Source organism: Panthera onca, chromosome D3, assembly GCF_046562875.1.
Source record: "Panthera onca isolate mPanOnc1 chromosome D3, mPanOnc1 haplotype 2, whole genome shotgun sequence".
NCBI lineage: Eukaryota > Metazoa > Chordata > Mammalia > Carnivora > Felidae > Panthera > Panthera onca.
In genome coordinates this window covers 33,802,078-33,820,831 of record NC_138350.1, presented here as the reverse complement: position 1 = coordinate 33,820,831, position 18,754 = coordinate 33,802,078, and the positions used below count along the sequence as shown (strand labels likewise).

The 18,754-nt window shown below is 48.7% G+C and overlaps 1 long non-coding RNA gene across 5 annotated transcripts in view; it reads left to right on the top strand.

The window, feature by feature from the left end:
* The first annotated feature begins 2,504 nt into the window (after positions 1 to 2,504).
* LOC132665752 (uncharacterized) overlaps positions 2,505 to 18,754 on the top strand; it is a 108,441-nt gene continuing 92,191 nt past the window's right edge. For 2 of the 5 annotated variants that reach the window (XR_013551289.2, XR_013551288.2), the window contains exons 1-4: positions 4,683 to 9,367; positions 10,196 to 10,287; positions 16,742 to 16,799; positions 16,961 to 18,704. This is a non-coding gene — a long non-coding RNA (uncharacterized LOC132665752). The other 3 variants (XR_013551294.2, XR_013551290.2, XR_013551291.2) reach the window with 3 other exon arrangements.

The following is an 18,754-nucleotide window of genomic DNA, read 5'->3' as shown; positions in this document are numbered from 1 at the left end:
GTGGTCTCTAAGCCCACTTGGCCACGATGAATAACAGCATCCCCCCAACACACACACACACACACACACACACAGACACACACATCAATATGTTTTTTTTTCTACAGGTAAGTTGTTGAGAATCGTCGAGGCAAAAGCTCATCACAACTGTGAAGAAATTCCTTCTTACGAACTTTCTTGTCCTCCTAATTGGCAGGAAGTGAGTTTCTGTAAAGTAGGTTTGAGATTGCAGGAGCAGATATAAGGCAGTAAGAGTAGGAACGGACCCCCATTGGAACCCGGTTTTCGCATCACGCAGCCGTACTCTGTCCTCTGTCAACAACGCTTCCTTCCTGCCCGCCCCAGATTCTGGTTGCTTTTTTAATCTGGTGACGGTCTTATTTGCCTGCTTTCGCCCTACACCCAGATATGTGTAATAATACAAACTGGATGCATTTATGGGTCTCTTGCTATTGTATCGTAGCCCAACAGCCAGAAACGCAGAACAGATTACACCATGCGATCAGAGAAGGCAAATGCCACAGAGTGTCTATTTCTCTTTCAGGGTTCAAAATATCAGTCACAATGTTGTAGCCGATGACCCTGGGTTGGCCGGTCAAGGAAACGCAGCCCAACCCACCACCGTCCCCAGGCAGTTTGGAAACAAATCGAATGGAGGGCGGGGATGGAGGCATGGAGGGCGCAAAGGGGAAATTGTCCCTGGCAGTCAGTCCGGGGCCTTCTTACGCTGTCGGCGCGCTCTCTGAGGTTTCTCTGTATTTCTTAAACATGGCTTTTAAATGGGGTTTGTGATTTTGTAACACCCTGAATTAATTTACAGGCCTTTTGAAGTAAGAGGAGTCGTGCGGTGAGGGTGAGGGTTGGCCTCTCCTCTGGGGAGAGTGAGGCAGAGCCGGCCCGGACGCTTCCCTGGGGGTTTGCACACCCTCGACCTCGGGGGTAGCCTTGATTTCACGTTTCCTGTGTTGTCTTTAGACCACTTTCCCCCCACTTTGGTTTGGAAAGTCACCTTTCTACAACTTCCCCTTGACTTCAGTAATCTCTTCCCAAGTGGCTAAGGCCCTCCTGTTACCTCAGCTTTTCGGTCAGAACAACTCACAGTGGAGTGCTGGAGGCTCCCTGAGTTGTCTGCATGGCACAGAGGAGAGTGTTGGGGTGACACAGGCCCTCCCTCGGAAGCGTGGGCCCTGACACGGAGTTCCTGGCATGAGTGAAGGACATGGTCTCACGTAGGGGTTGACGGAAGGTACTGACCTTACGGTCACTTTTTCCATTCCTCATAACTTACCCTCTGAGTGGGGAAGGGACGGTGGTTCCTCCCCGTCCCAGTCCCCTGTCCCTTTGACCAACTTTCATTTTGTGATGGAAAAAAAGAATACTATTTACTTAGCATTTTCAACATGCCAGGCACTATTCTAAACGCTTCATGGAAATATTAACTCATTTAATCTATACGACAACCCTGTGCGGTAGATACGCCCCTTTTTGTTTTTTGGGTTTTTTTTTTAATCCTGATTTTACAAAGGAGGGAACTGAGGCACAGGGTGGTTTGTAGCTTTGCTTAATGATACAAGCATGGGACCATTACAGAGCTCTCCGTGGTGATGTTCTGAGCCAGGGTCCCAATCAATCAAGGATGTTGGCCCCCCTGAGCTCACACCTCAGTCCCAGCCCACCTGAGCTTGCTGGGTTACTTATGTTTGAGGACTCATTTCAGTCAGTTGCTTCATTTCACTTCAAGGTCACGTCTCTGCCTTCCAAACAGAATCCATCCCAGGGTACTGCATGGAGGGGGCTGACGTGCAAGGTGACACGACCCATTTAAACAGAAAGTCATTATCATTCATTCTGAAATGTCCACTCAGCTCCAGGGCAGGTGAGCCAGGAAGTCACCATAAGGTCAGCCTCACTGTAGGTCTGCTGCTTTCACGGGCCTCAGATCCCTCACATATCCTGAAAGCTTAGGAAATTCAAAGTCAGTCGGCCCATTGTTCTTCAGCTTCTTCAAATTCTGGCATAACCACCAAGCTAATCTATTTGGAGGAACACAGAATCAAAGCCCGAATAAGCATGTTCAAAGGAAAAAAAAAAAGGTTTTGAGTTTCTCACCGAAGGACAATCCTGAAGATGCTCAGGGGAAAGCTGAGCAGACAACTGAGGTGAATCTGAGCCAGTGCCCTGGGCTACACTGCTTTATGCCATCATTACTGTTTGCCTGGTGGCTCTGAATAGGCCTGGTTCTCAGTAGGACCTCCGTCTGTTGGTGTCAGTAGAGAGTAAATGGCGGGATGAATAGTATAGTATATAACCGGCATCTTGCCCTCAGAGGACTGCAGCCCAGAAGCCGTGAGGCCCGGCTTCCCTGGGTGCTACCTTCTTTCCTTCCTCACTTCACTGGTCTCCTCAGGTCGGGGCTGTAGGAATTCCCTCCCTTCAGCTATGTTAACATCTCTACACTCTTCTCGAATCTCTGACACCCCCCCCCCCCCCCCCGCCCCATTCCTCCCTTCTCACTCTCAGAGCAAACAGAAACTATGGGAGAGAACTTTGAGAACTTTCTGCTACCAAATCTACAACATTCCTTCTTCCTCAGCTGTTCTCTTGAGAGCTGCTGCTGCTGTGGAGAAGGTGGGGCGGCTCCTCTCCCTTCTCGTCTCCACAAGGACTTCTCTTTATGATTGGTTATTCCTCCCCACTTGTGCCTTCCAGCTCCTTCTAGGGCGCCTTCCCATCTGTATTCATACTTGCTTAGGTCTCATTGACAAGTTCAACAAAAATGCCCCCCGACTACAGGCTCCTTCCCTTCATGGCCAAACTTCTTGAGAGTTCGTCTGCTCTCCTCACATCTCATTCATTTCCTGATTCTGTTGCCACCAACACGGTTCTTTTTTTTTTTTTTTTTTTTAATTTTTTTAATGTTTATTTTTGAGAGAGAGAGACAGAGTGAGCGTGAGTGGGGGAGGGGCAGAGAGAGAGGGAGACACAGAATCCCAAGCAGGCTCCAGGCTCTGAGCCTTCAGCGCAGAGCCCGACGTGGGGCTCGAACCCACGAACTGTGAGATCATGACCTGAGCCGAAGTCGGACGCTCAACCGACTGAGCCACCCAGGTGCCCCACCACCGACACGGTTCTCAACAAGGCCACCGATGACCATCTTGTGGCTACAGCACCAATGACACTGCTGGTCATCTCTGCCTTCCCTGACACATTTCCTCAGCTTTTATGACACAGAGGACCCTCTTCTGGTTTTTCTTCCCGTCGGTCTCCTTGCGGGTCTCTTCCTCAGCTCTCCCCTTGATGTCGAGCTTCTTGGGGGTCATGTCCTGCTTTCTCCTCTCTTCCCATCCTACACGTTCTGCTGATTGATTGTTTCTCTTCCCATGGTCTGAAGTGTTACCCGTGTCCTCTGATGACTCAAATCTAAGTGTCTAGTCTCGTTCTTTGTCCTGCGTTCCGGGTGTGCATAATCCACCCCAGTGCTCCTCTCCATGCGGCGTGTATGGATGCCTCAAACTCAGCATGTCCCAAATCGAGCCTTTTATCCTTCATCCATAACCCACTCCTTGACCATTTCCTGTCTCAAGGGAGTGCAACCTCTCTCCACCCAGTCACCCTTGACTTCTACGTTTTCCTTGACTCCCCGCCATCCGACCGGTCACCATGCCCTACAAATTCTATGTCCCGAATGCCTCTTGAGTCTGTGCCTGTGTCCCTTTACCCACTGTGTCCCCCACACCCGGGCTACCATCGGCTCTCACACAAGTCGTGGTGTCTGCCTCCTGGGTGGCTGTGCCAGGTATTGGTAGTTTCCAATCCATTCTCCAAACGGCAGCTAGAGGGATCTTTTAAAAATGCACATTCTCAAGTCACTCCTCTGAGGAAAACTTCCAGCGGGTTCCACACATTTAGGAAGAAGTCCAAACTTCTTAACGTTGTACGGATTTTCATGTCTTGGCCCCGACTGCTTTTACTCCCCTCTTCTGCCCCTGCTTGTCTGTGGCAGATTTTTACCTTCTTCAAGGAATAAAATGTGGGGCTGTCTAAACCCCCCTCTGTCCGTGGTGATTTGACCCACCGCACGCAGTGTGAGCACCTCCCTGTGCATTCCCAGGGTCGTTGATGGGCCCCAGGGAGGGGAGGGGTGCAGTCCGGGAATGTCACCTTCCTTTGGAGCCTGTGGTGAGTGTTTGTGGTCGCAAGACCTCTGGAGTGTCGCGCTGAGGCTTACCAGTTTTATGTCATCTTAACTAAGAAAGAGGGAGGGGACGAGGGTGGTGGACGCTTCCCCATTTAAAAGCACCAAACCCAACAAAATTTATGTGGACGTTGTAATTATTACTACGCTGAATTAATGAACTCTATCCTCTCCTTTTTTTTTGGCTGGAAGAACATAACAATCCCAATGAAAGGAAACAGATGTCGTTGCTTTGAGCATTTCCAAAGGAAACTGCAGTAAAATATGAAGCATCACCGTATAAAAGCCTGCTGTGCAGCGGAGATGTGCTGATATTGTTTTCATTTGCCAGCTGTGTGTAAGTGGAGTTGGTGCCTCTGGCCAACACAGCCCCCACATCAGAGTCATAACAACGACAAAGTCATGGAAACGTTCGGGGAGAAACTCAAACTGCTTCTCAGCGCGCTCGGCTTTCCTTTTCACGAAAAGCCACGTAAAAGAAGTGAGTCCAAAGGAGGACGTGAGGGCTGGCAATTAAAAGTGATTTATAAAACCCCCAGGAGGGGAAAAGAGGGTCATCGGGAAGAACGATCTTTGGCGATCCATTTGTAAGCCCAGCTAGCAGGCAAGAACTCTGGTTCACCCTTGACAGTGAGCGAGAGCCAGTATCTGTTTCAGGGAGGGCTTGTCGCTCAGGCTCACTTCAGTCAGAGCCTCTGCGGATGACCCTCCTGTTCGACCTTCTGTGCTCAGGGCGTCGGACTCCTTCCCCGGTGGCTTGATGTCCTAGGACGTCCTCTGCCAGTGCATCTGGGAAGGGGAGGCTTTTGCCTCCTCCCAAGTCAGGGGGTCAGTGAGTATCCTATTACCCCTCTTACAAGCTTGCTCTCCTACAAAATGCAAGCGCTTCCGTACGTAGTTCTGTCCATTTTTTTAAAGAGGTGCCAGGCTCATATTTGCGACTAGCCTCTCCCTCTTCTTTTCTCTTTCTTTTTTTGCCTTCCCCTTCCCTCCTCTTCCTCTCTTCCTACCAGTGCAATTTAGAGACTGGAAATCAAGGAGGAAATGGAAGCTTGCCCTTAACACCTGCAGCGGGACAACCCAGTGATCGTGCTGATACTTTCTGGTGACAGAATCTAGTGTGGGAGCCCACTCGTGGTGGGGGAGCCTGGGGACCAGTTGGTCTGGGCGGGAGATCACTGATTTGCGGGGCTTTCCCCCAGCCTCACCAACACCCGGAGGCCGGTGAGCTGCAGCAGTGCATGTCTCGACCCCGGAGAGGGCCAGAGCGAGAGGGTGGCCCCACGGTCATTGTCACCCGAGCAACTTGCTTTGATAGATGCCTTCATTCTTTCAGGCTGCCCGGATACCAAGGGGCTTGAATTAATAATTGACTAAAATTCATAGGCCAGTAATTGTCTACATGAAATGTGGTCTGGTCTTCATTTCAACTTGACGGTTCTTGTTCTCCTGCTGGATTTTTTTGTTGTTGTTGGTTCTGAGGAAACATTAGAAGGATGTGGATGGGTGTGCCCTAAGTGATTTGTGGTTTAGCTGTCTCCTTTTAAGTGAAAATACCCGGCAAACAAAAGGCCCAGCCTGTAGGTCCAGAAAACGATTTGCAGAAGTCCAGGGTCTGGTAATGGGATTTAGCGGGTACAGGAATAAGACAGGCTAAAGGTTGGTTGAGAATAAAGTTAATATTCAGTACTGTATTTATATTTATTTATGTATTTGTTTTGTTATTATTTTTTAAGCGTTTATTTATTTTTGAGAGAGAGAGAGGGACAGAGTGTGAGCAGGGCAGGGGCAATGAGAGAGGGAGACAGAGAATCTGAAGCAGGCTCCAGGCTCTGAGCTGTTAGCATAGAACCTAACACGGGGCTCAAACCCAGGAACTACGAGATCATGACCCGAGCTGAAGTCGGATGCCCAACCGACTGAGCCACCCGGGTGCCCCAAGAGTGTAATTTTGGAAGGAGAGCTGTGATCGTCTGATTCTGGCTTAGTTGGGCCCCCCGTGGCTTACAGCTGGGGTCTGCCAGGGGCACTGCTCCTTAAAGGGGTGATATCGAATGGGGGCACCATGAGAGGAGAAGAACCAGATCCATGTGGGCATCCCAAACCACGCTGCAAGGGAAACTGGCAGAGGCCTGTGATTGGTTCTTGGTGAAGAGAGCTGAAGGGCCATTGGGCCGTTTGGGGGCACATGCCCAGGCCAGGACACCAAGTGGTGCTGCCTCAGCATGAGGGACCCCCTCCAGCAGATCTCTTCGAGGGGATGGAGTTTTGATGACCACCCCATTTGTAAGCATCAGAGAGAAGCCTTGTCCAACCACGAGACTTGATGGTTTTCAAATGGACAAACCTGATTTTAATAAGTTTAAGTGAAATCTGATAAGTAGATCAAGACGAATCAAGCTCCTGTGTAGTTCTAAAGAGCTGCCTGGACCTATAGCAGTGGGGTGTCAACTCTGCCTCCACCTCAGAGACTCGTCCGGTTTGATACATCCTTGCAGTCTTGACCCGCCTGTGGCCTGTCTGCTAAGGCATTTCCTCCTGCCTCTGTTTCAACGTGTCTGCTTCCCTCTCAAGGAGGCGTTTTCTTGCTGGGAGCAGATGATTACCTATTCATAACATTTGTTGGAATTGGTACAGACAGAATTCAGTACATTTCTCTCTTTTGACTTTACCATCAAAAGCCAGAGATGGGGAGGGCATCTGAACTGACCCAAGTTTTGGGAGAACAGTGTGGCAGCTCTTCCTTCCTGGCTGACACTGTGGAGGGAAATCCAAGCAGACTCCAAGAAATCCAACAAGCAGGGTAGAATTAAAAACCCCGTCGTTCCAAGTTTCTGATCTGGGGCCAGAATACAGGCCGTTGAAACTGTGTGGGCAAATGCTCCTGCTTTTGCTTCCTGCAAGAGACACGGAGGGGCAGGGCTGGTGCCCTGGCGAGGGCCAGGGCCAGTAGCTTAAGAACAACTGTGAAAGTGGTGTAGATGTTTTCTTAAGTCTACAAGAAAAAGAAGGGGCAGGAGGAAAAGTACCTTGAGATTAGCTGTTTACCTTCCCCCAACCTGTTGAAAACAGGAAGGCAGAATTGCACAGTAGAAGGAGATGTAATGCCGAGTCACAAAACCGTTCCTCACATTGACCCATCGCTTATCCTAAAGTCAAAGGCACAGACGCCTCCCCCCCCACCCCGCCCCAGGGTGGACAACCAGATTTCACTTTACTGTGTATGGCACTGTGGTTCTTGGAGGTTGCTGGAACGGTTGCAAGATACCCGGGTCTGCTTCTGCCATCTGAAAGCAACACACCGTGCTTGCTTATTAGCTACCTTTCTTGATTATTAATGACACCATTTGGACAGAGACTCCCAGGAAGGTTCTGCTGACTTCAGCTGGCTTGGCCTGTCTGCCAGCGCATGGACCATATCCATCCCATCTGAAGACTCTCACTATTGGAGTCACCTTTGAGGTTGACATTTTGAGCTAGGCTTTCCAGCTGGGTCCCAAGCCCCGGGCTTGGCCAGCCAGTGAGTAGGACCACAGAAATGGGGATGTGGCCCCAGAAGGGAATCCGACCCCAGCCCTGGGACATGAGAATGAAATGGAGGGGCTGTGGGCCTTGCATGCACGTGTGCGTGCATGCGTGCCTGTGTGTGTGTGTGTGTGTGTGTGTGTGTGTGTGTGTGTGTTAGGATGGATTGGACAAGGCAGGGAGAGGAAACAAAGGAAAGATAAATGGTGAAGAAGAACTTGGAAAAAATTGAACTAGATTTATTCTGACAGTGTGTGGGCCTACAGCTGTAACATTATAAATCACTTGCCTACAGAGGAATTCACTTCCTGAACCTTGCACAGCTTCATGAGCCTGGCATGCGTATGAGAACAGAACCTAGCAATCTGAGAAGGGAAAATGACGGCTTGCACAACTGTGGCTTGAAACCACAACTGGTGATTTGGTCAGCACAAGGGGCTCCTGGGACTTGGGCCCGGCGTGGCAGGGAGCTGAGACCGCTGAGGCATTCACTCCCAGTACTTCCAGGATGGGATCTTAAAGAGCGGACTGAAAAAAGTGTTTTGTGGTGGCCACGTGGCCCTGAACTCTGGATTAAAAATGAAATTAAAGGGAATTTGGGATCTGAGGATGAGCCCAGGATTGGAGCATCCACAGAAGGTCTTTGTTCAGGTGATCCTTTTCTAGAAATGGGATGTCCCGACTGACCAGCACAGACCCGGGTTCTCTCTCCGATCCTGTCTGCAAGAATATCCACAGCTCTAACGTGTTGGTGGGTACATACCATGAGCTCAGAAATTGTGGTTGATTTAATAAATGAAAAATCAAATCCTGGTACAACTGGGAATTGCTCTGGTCCCCTGGGTCAACATGACATGAAGTCTTTCCCAGTTTTGTTCTGTATTTTTTTTAATGATATTTACCTGCTATCGTAGCTCCCTTGCACTATATGTAGCTTTCCACGAGTGCAGCGTTTGTGACTTCTCAGCCTGTGGAGAGCATAGTTCCATGCCTTGTGTGTGCCTGGCCCAGATCCATGTTAAACTGACTTGAGTTTATACGTAAGTGACCATTCATTAGGGAGTAACATTTCCTTGTCCAGACAAATGAAGGAAGAGGCTCTGACACTTGCCTGTGATGTATAATTGCACCTGACTCATTAACTGGACATTGCAATGCTGGGGAGACTGAAGCAAGGTTCAGCTACTTGTAATGAGAATGGATCCACTAAGCCCTGTGAGAACGGCAGGTCTGTGGGCCACAGGGGGTCCACTTTGTGCTACTCAACACTCAGCTCGGGAAGCATCTATCTACCTGCCTCCCAGTGTACCATTGCTCAGATGGTCAGGTGCATTCGGGGAATTTTCACCTCCCCTGCCAGCACTGTAATGGCAGGTGCAGAGCAGACCTGGTCAGTTCCTCCATTTGGGTCCTGGGTCGATGCTGACTGTCCTTCAGAAGGTCTGTACAGCTTTGCTGCCTGAGGACACCCTGTGTGCAGTGCCCTTTTCCCTAGGTGTACGTGGAAAGGAGGTTGTACAAAGACCCAGAGAGCAGAGGCTCTGATTTGTGGTGTTCTCAAGGGCAAGCCTGCACCTTGACAGCTTCCAGGTGTTGAGAATCAAGTTCTTCGGAGTCACCATCTCTTGTCCTTTTCAACTATGCAAGGTAAGTATTAATTTCCATTGACTACACTTTATACGCAAGATGACTAAGTTACTGAGGTGGCAAGGATCTGGCTCAAGACTCTACAGCTTTCCCATGGGCTTTGTATAACCAGTACCTAGCACAACAGGTATACGTTGATTTCCATTCAATTTCATTTCTCTTTACCTTCTCAAATCTTTCAACTTGGTATTTCTGTGGGCACAAGGAAACACACTCTGTTCTCTTGCGGGGCAAAGGTAAATCTAGTGCTGATGATGTAGAAAATAGTAATTAGGAGGATACAAAGGAAAAAGCAAAGATTGAAGAGGGTTGGGCCTCCGGATCTTACACTTCAAGCCCCCCCATCTTTGCACATGGAACCTTTGTTGTTCCACGTCCTCACTACCTACTCTGAAGCTCCAAGGGAGAGTCGGTTTCATATGTGGCTGGTGACGTCCAGCTCCATCCATCTGATCATGGACTCCTGCTCACACAGAGGCCACACAATGCCCTAGGCCCCTCTCTGCTACCTCAGCAGAATGTTTGCGCTGCTCCCTGAGCTTTATTTTTAGAAGCCTCCCTGGAGAGTGCATCTACCAATATTGTATTTCAATCTATGATGTACTTGGTACTCCACCTCGTTAGCTCAAGTTCAGACGGTGTGCCCTAGACAGTTGTTCCAGGGCTGGGTTGTCACTTTGGCGCAGTGTCTTAAATGTACTGGGATGGTCTTTGTAGTAACTTACAATGGGGTGGGAGTAGAGAGAAGAGCCTAATGAGAGGCCTTTGAGATGCGCTCAATTTCTTTGTCCTTGAGTAAGATGTGCATTTTATTTAATCTTTTTGCAGCCACAATCCTGCCATCTGGCCTTGGGGCAGAATCGAAAGAGAACTCTGCCTGAAGACCCAAGGCAGACTACGACTCACATTTATATTAAATGGTAACTTCCCCCAAAGTCCTCATTAGTCAAGAGACACTATCATGTTGCCATGGGCAGCAGCGCTTGATAAAGAGCACTCCTGCATTTTCCTCCCATCTGTGTCCTCAAAAGAATTCATAAATTAGAATTTCATGCTTATTCTTATTTCTTTACTGCCATATGCAGTAACTACTTTGAAGTCCCCAGGGCCAATAGATCATGGGCATTCAGTAAATCATATCACTTCTTTAGCACATACGTTCCTCATTTTCATAAGGACAGGGTTGAACTAGGTGACCTTTAAGGTCCCAAATCCAGACTATCTGAGAGAATCCTGACATCCAATGAGTACCTCCAATGGCTGAAGGTGTCAAATTTAGGGTAGGGGGCACACCATCGCTCATCTTCTGCCCAGATACGCAGGGGGTACAAAGGATGGCCTGAAAGGCAGTGGTATTTGTACTTAAAATTTATGTTATAAAGCACCATCATAAGATCACATGTGTCTCCCAGAGCTGGGATGTCCTGGTGTTTCTTGAAGGTCTTAGCTAGCTGTCTCCTGTCATGTGGAGCCCCAGGGGCAGAGTCTGAAGGTCAGGCCCAGGAGATGAGCAGACTTCCTTCCTTCCTTCCTTCCCTCCTTCCTTCCTTCCTTCCTTCTTTCTTTCTTTCTTTCTTTCTTTCTTTCTTTCTTTCTTTTTCCTTCTTCTTTCTGTTTATAATTTTGTAAAAGTTTTTATTTATTTATTTTGAGAGAGAGAGAGAGAGAGCAAGTGCACAGGAGAGGCAGAAAGTGAGAGGGAGAGAGAGAATCCCAAGCAGGTTCCACACTGTCAGTGCAGAGCTCAACACTCTACTTGAACCCAAAAAACGTGAGGTCATGACCTGAACCAAAATCAAGAGTCAGATGGTCAACTGGCTGAGCCACTCAGGCGCCCTGAGGAGCAGACTTTCATAGCTTTATCTAGCATCAACCCTTGAGGTAACTTACTTGGATCCCCTGTGTCTCAATGTCACTTGGAAATGGATAAGGATGCTCTTTGATATTCCTATGTCCACAGGTTGGTTGAAGGTTTGACTATGAATATCGGCATTTGTAAGGTGCCCGCCAGTTGATAGACTTTCACCTTCATAATTTCTTTAGTCCTCCTACTTACCAGGAAGACTAGGTATTATTATTATTGCCCTTCTGCAGGTGAAGTCACTAAAGCACCAGAGAGACTGAGTGAGTTGTGCATAATATTAGAGTAAATAAGTGGCAGATTGGAACCCAGCCAGATGTTTCAGTTCAAGTCCTGGGCATTTTCCCTATGCCACATGGTTGCCCAAGAAATTCTAGACTAAATCTGTCCATAACTTTTTTTCAAGTTGAGGATAGCCCATTTGGCGTTGTTCATTGTTCTTGCCTGCCTAAGTAATCACTCTGCATATAGGTTCTCTGGTTCCTGCTCCTGTTTACACTGGCCATCCTTCTGATCTCATTCACATGTTTCTGTTACCTGGTGCTCTCACTGAAAAGGAATTTTGGCAATTACAATTATTCTGTAGTGTGATATACCTGTAGTCTCCAAGGAATGCTAAATAGGTGTTTTTGGAAAATTATCAAGGAAAGCAAGGAAGGGTCCATCTTGATACATACAAAGAACACCTTTTGTCCATATAGTTCTCATGTCCATCTTCCCAACCACTCATGCATCCTTCCAACTAAGCATCCATCCATCCATACATGTAATCATTCATCCATCCTTCCATCCACCTATCCATCCATCCATCCATCCATCCATCCATCCATGTAATCATTCATCCATCCTTCCATCCACCTATCCATCCATCCATCCATCCATCCATCCATCCATGTAATCATTCATCCATCCTTCCATCCATCCATCCATCCATCCATCTATGCATCCATCCATCCTTCTATCCTTCCATCCATCCATGTATCCATCCATCTATCTGTTCAGTATTGATCGCACACCTACTATGAGTTGGACACTCCAAAAGGCCTCTATATTATGATGTAAAACAAAAACTACACAAGACCTTCCATCATGGATCTTACAGATCACTGGAGGGTATAGAGAAATAAATAGGCAAGTACAATTTTGTGTGAGAAGTGCTCCGATAGAGGGAGTATTGGGAGTTATGAAAGGATGCATGAAGGAGCCTTTTCCTTCTCTGTCTTTTAATTCTTGAATAGATTTTACTTTCCTTGAAAGGCATTCTGTGAAGATTGATATTTCATCAAAGGGCATTATGCTTTTGATATTGGTCATTGGTCACATTGTGCCTTATATAGTTATCCTTTTATGAACATTCTCTCCCTTTCTCAATACACACACACACACACACACACACACACACATACAGGTATTTTCAGGGAAGATTTTGTGAGCCATGGAACACAGGGCTCTTCCTTCTATCAGATCCTGCACTCCTCTGGTACCCAAAGCATCAGGAGACAGCACCTATAAGGACAGCTGTGCTCACATGGGCACAGTAAGCAGTGCCAAGGTGGGTCACCCTACCCCAGTCCTCAGGGTCATGGGCACTGACATGAGGGTCTGAGAGAAGAGGAGGGGTGGTAGGTGCGGCTGGACGTCTGGCCTGGGAGCATGGAATGTTCCCTTTGGATGGTCCTAGGAGTACTTTGGGATCGGGCTGCTGAAGATCCTGCCTACATGCTTAGGGGAGAGGGTGTGGGCTGGGGGGTCTGCTTCACACACACTCCCTCAGCTGGATCCTAGGGCTCATGATGTCAGAGGCCATGTCTGAGGCACCCCATCCTTTGTAGACTTTTTGGCATTGTGTATATGTGCCAGGATCTGAAAAATGAAGCATCGGTGAGTTCTCTCTGGTTTGTGGAAGTGTTATACAGATCTGGGCTCAAAGTGTGGCATTTGTCACTTATGTTATTATTATTTTTTAGATTTCTTTTGGGAGAGAGTGCGTGCAAAAGCAGGGGAGGAGCAGAGAGGGAGGTAGAGAGAGAGAATCCTAAGCAGTCTTTTCACTGCCAGTGCAGGACCAGATGTGGGGATCGATCCCACAAACTGTCAGATCCAGACCTGAGCTGAAATGAAGAGTGGGACACTTAACCAACTGAGCCACCCAGGTGCCCCTGTCACTTATTAACTGTGGCTTTGGCCCAGTTACCCCCAGCGAGCCTTCCCTCCTGTTTTTGGCGGCCACACCCTCGCACTTGACTTTACTCTGAGCTTCTCTCCTGCCACCCCCACCACCTTGACATGTCCTGCTTGTGCCGTCATCCGGGCGACCCCTGTACCAACTCTTCTGTTGTCTCCGTGTTCCATTTGGAATGTCCAGAAAACTTTGTGGTGGCTTTCCTTCGGGCACTTTGCATGCTTCTACCTTTGAATGAAGCCGGTTCTGCACAGGGCGGACTTTCCCCTGTGGCTTGTGTCCTCCTGGTCAGCAGGGGAGTGTGAGGCAGGAATTGGGTTTCATGCAGAGAATGCTGTGCATGCTGGACCCTAAATTGAGGAACCCAATGCCTCTTCTGCAGCATTCTCCTCTGTAAGGACGACTCAACACAGAGAGGCAAGGGTGGCTCATTTCTATAACCATTTCTGTCTACTCAAGGTTTAAGTTTCCTTTAGATGCTGCACAACAGAAAGCACTGGGATAAGCACTTACCCTTTTTTTTCTTTTTTGAAGTTTATTTATTTATTTCGAGAGAGACAGAGACGGTGTGAGTGGGGGAGGGACAGGGAAGGAGGCAGAGAGAGAGAATCCCAAGCAGGCTCTGTGCTGTCAGCACAGAGCCCGATGCGGGGCTAGAACTCACGAAACCATGAGATCATGACCTGAGCCGAGACCATGAGTCCGACACTTAACTGAGCCACCCAGGTGCCCCGAGCACTTACCTTTTGGACTGCTGTTTAGAAGACCTTCAGCTGGTTGGCAGACTCCGAGCTCACCCCTGACTTTCACTGTAAAGCTCTTTCTTTCAAAAGAACAAACCTGGGACTCTGGGCCCATATATCATGGCTGGAAAGAGCCACTGAGGAAAAGCGAGAAAACAGCAAGCTCAGTCATCAGCATCAAAACTGCTGAGCATTTTCAAAAGCATCTCGATAAAAGTCATTCCAGCTCTCGCATCACTCTGGCCGTGCCTAGTGCTTCAGGCAGTGAAGCTCATTCTGACGTTATGTTCTCCCCTTGTTTATTTAGTTGGCCTCCGAGGGCGGGGAGAATTTTTCTCAGCTAATCCATTAGCTAATCCATGAGCTAATCTAGCTCACGATGCCTGCAGCCCTGCCTGCCTGAAGCGGGCACCAGCCAGCCCTTGCCCGGCCAGGAGCTCAGGCTGGAGCAGAGAACGCCATGCAGATGGGGTGGGGGCAGGCAGCGTGTCGGCTGTTCTCGTCCTGAGGGGAGATTCCTTGGCACCGTTGGTCCCAGATCTTTCTAGGCCAACGTGATGGAGATTTCACAGCGTCCAGGACTCATGCCGCCCAGTGTGCACCTTGAGAGTTTGACCCCACATGGTAGAAATGCCAATATCCGTACAGACCGTTTTGGTTAGTAAAATGCTTTCACACCCAGGGTCTATCTGATCTCAGAACAATCTGTGAGGTGGCTGGGCAATTATCAAATGCAGGATGATTATACTTTTTTGGTGGTGAGCTACAGAAACCAATTTTGGCTAACTGCAGCCAAAAGTGGCTTTATCTGGAGGATATAGAAGACTCACATAATTGAAGGAGCAGTTGAAAAACCAGCCAGAGATGTATCGGCTCATCGTGTCCATCCTTGGGACCCTATGGTTAAGAGTCAAGGATCGGGGGAGAGAGTCTCATGGGCCCAACTGGGGTCAGTACCCTGCTCCTGGGTCAGCAGAGCCTTTACCGACAGAGCCCTGTCAAGACTCAACAGGGGAGGGCGCATTGGATCCTGAAGCAGAGGAAGGTTATTTCCCCCAATGAATTTAAGATGCTCTTACCAGGGAAGGGTTATGGAGGTTGGTGGGTCAATCACAACGGTGTATACCATTGTCCCCATGTCACAGATGAAGAAACAGAAGTGCTAAGAAAGTTAGTGATTTGTCCAGGGAACCACAGAAGTAAAGCGAGGGTTGTAATTCAAGCCTTCCAACTGAAGTTCGGTGAGCTTTTATTTTTTTCCCTTCCCACTGCTGATTTTATCGTGGAGACGGTACGAAAACAGCGAAGGCTGCTTTGAGAAGAATCGCCCATCACTGCATTAGTATAACTGTTGCCCGTTTCCTCCCTGATCTGTCCTCAGTGCATTTTCTTTGTCACATGGCTTCAATCCCAGTGTCCTTGCACTGTCCCCACTTACCTGCAAGGCTCCCTGGGCTAGTAAATTCTGTTGACTTTGGTATTTCTGGTACAAATAGCAAACCACCAGAGTTTGTGGGTCAGGAATTCCCTTATTATGATACCAGTGGACATTTAGAAAGACAAAGGCCGCCGTTTGCTCAAGATCTAAAAATCACTTTGACACTGTGTAACAGAAACCGCTGGGACGAGCACTAAACTCCCAAAACTACATTTTGAAGTCAATGCCATGCTTTTGCTGGGGTGAATGGATGGGTGACTGTGCAGTGGGTGCATTACAGCATATCTCTGTTAAAGGGGTTTTCTTTGGATAGAGTAACGGAGGTGAAAACTTCACAGCTCCATACTGAGTGCTTTAGTTATAAATGCTCTTTAGTTATAAATGCTCTTTAGTTATAAATGCTCTTTAGTTATATAGTTAGGTGGAGCAGATGGCTATGGAGACACAGGCCTGAAGTCACATGATAAATCAATCAAGGGCCCAGAGAACAAAGTCCACTTTTCCTGATCCCAGAGGCACTGTGTTAGGTCAGGTGCATGGTGCTGCTTTCCAGATGACTGCACAGTCCGTGTGGGCCCCTCAGTGAGCATGTCCCTCTCCTGGATGGTGAACGAGACAGGAGCGATGACCCACAACCAACAGATGGAGGTCTGAGGGGCGGCAGAGTGTGCGGGGGGCTCAGGGCTGTGGAACCCTTGATGGCTAGAATGTGGGGGACCCTGGGGGGCTCTGTGTTTAAGCTGCCAAGAACGTTTTCTGTTTTCTGGATGGAAGTTTGGATTGTTCTTTGCAGGTACCTCTTCGTTTGGTGGGGGAAAGTCCTCAAAGGGTCTCTTGGTTGTGTGCTAGAGTTCCCCAGGGAGCCCCTCACAGCCATATAGAGGGAAGTGACCCTTTCCTGGCATTCTCCTTGGTTCCTGCCTGTGACCAAGCTAAGCCATGCCAGATCTGGCCAAGAGCCAGATCACATTTACTGCCCTACCCCCATGCCCTTTGGTTTCCACAGGCCCTGGGTAAGGGTGCCTGTCCCCATGGGTTGGTCAAGAATGGTGACAAGAATCATGGAATGGCACAGTACTCTGCCAGCTGGCATCGTAATGGCCTGGACTCTGGGGAGAAGTCCTGGCTGACTCCTTTCTTTCTTTCCCAGTGTTTGGGGAGCACGTCCAGTAGGAACAGCTCTCTTGGCTCCCAGCTTGGGACTTCAGGTGAGCTGCCTGGGACCCCGCCCATAAGGTTATTCTGATTTGCCAATACTCAGATATTGTTGGAGCCTTATTAAGCAAAGAAAAAAAAATATCCATTTATGACTCAGTTCTTAAAAAAATTAAGAACAGATTTTTTTTTAATGTTTATTTATTTTCCAAAGAGAGAGACAGGGCGTGATCGGGGAGCAGCAGAGAGAGGGAGACACAGAATCCGAAGCAGGCTCCAGGCTCTGAGCCGTCAGCACAGAGCCCGAGGCCGGGCTCGAACCATGAACTGCGAGATCAAACTGAGCCAAAGTCGGATGCTCAACACTCTGACTGAGTCACCCAGGTGCCCCCCCAAAAAGAAATTTTTGAACTTAATCTGATAGCATAGACCAACAGAACTACACTCTGCATGTTATTACTCTGACAACAAAGCCGGTCTTGGACAGGGTATACCTTTTCCCTCTTGCTGATCTTTGGAGAGGCAGAGGCCCAGGACTCTGGAGAGAGGCACCCACGACATGCTGATAAAAGCCCTTCTGAATTCCATGGTGGGCAGGTAAATCATGCAGTTCATCTTTCTCTTTGGGGCACTCACAGAGCAGGAGGGAAGCCAGCAGTGATTAGTTTGGGACCCATCTGGCAATAACTGTGCTGTCCCTCCCAGGCAAGCTGAGGGGTCTAGAGGGCTTAAGCCTGTGGACAACTGTGTGCAGTTATATCTGGCATTCACGTCTAAGATTTTTCTTTTCTCTTTTGTAAGTTTCATCTATTATCCCCAGTTCCTCAGTTCATTGTTATAGCCTGAGCTCAGTGTTGGGGAAACTGAGGCGTGGCCCATTCTGGGGGCAAGGGGATGGGAAGCCCAGCACGGCTCAGGGAGGGCACTGTGATATGGCAGAAGGTGGTCGGCCAGACTTCCTGGTAACAGGACAGTTGGCCAACGACAGCAAACTTGGACTCGTGAGCTGTGTAAATGTTCTCTGGGATTTCCAGAAGCAGGTAGGTGGGATGGAGGCTGCATTATTGCTCTTTGGCCCTAATTAAGGGACGTCTGAGTAGCACAGAGCTGAAGGGTTGCATGGCCTGCAGACAGCTGCCCTCTGCTTCCCTTCGTTCTGTGATCCCTGGGGTCTGTGTGGTCCCCTGCACCGCTCGTCTCTCTGAGGATCCCGCTGAGTGGTGGCATCATTCCTTGACCCTCCACTGCATCCCCAGAGTCCCAAGCCTCACTCTTCCTCTGCGATGACAGGTCACAGTGACAACTGCGTGTGGAGGGAAAGGCGACCACACCCTGCTCTCCCATCCCTCGGACAAAATTCCAGCTCGCGTTGCCCACCTCCCGGACGATCTGTCAACGGCCTTTCGGGAACCTGAATGACCATAGCGTCAGAGAGAAGAGCTTTGTGTTGGGACTGGAGGCGCATCAGAGAGTCTGGGACTCCTGTACCACTTATGCCGGAGAGGATGTGATTAATGCCACAAGAAAATGCCTCAGATCCAACGATGTTGACAAACTAATTCCTTAAAAAATAATGGTTTCTTCTTTGGGACATAAGACATCTTAGATGCAGTGTCAAGTAGTATTTTGGATCTTTATTTTTGTTTGTAAACTCTTCTTCCACATATGGTTTTCGGTCTACTTACAAAGATCTTAACGATGCAGAAGAAAAAGCAGTTGTGAGAGTTAGAGGGGACGTAAAACAAAGGGTCAAATCAGCGATGCGGAAACCAGGAGAGGGCAAATGCCTGCCTACTTACCGACGGACGAGCACAGAGCAGCAACCGTCAGTGGGCATGTGACTCGCAAGGCGGAGGTCTCCTCGGCTCTGTTGGTGAGATTGTTGGACACCCGCCTACATTTGCCTACGGAGTTTTTTCAGAAAGGACAGAAATACTCCCACCCGTACCCTCACTGCTGTGAGTTGCCTCCATTTCTCTTGAGTGCTCCCCTATCCATGGTCTCTTTT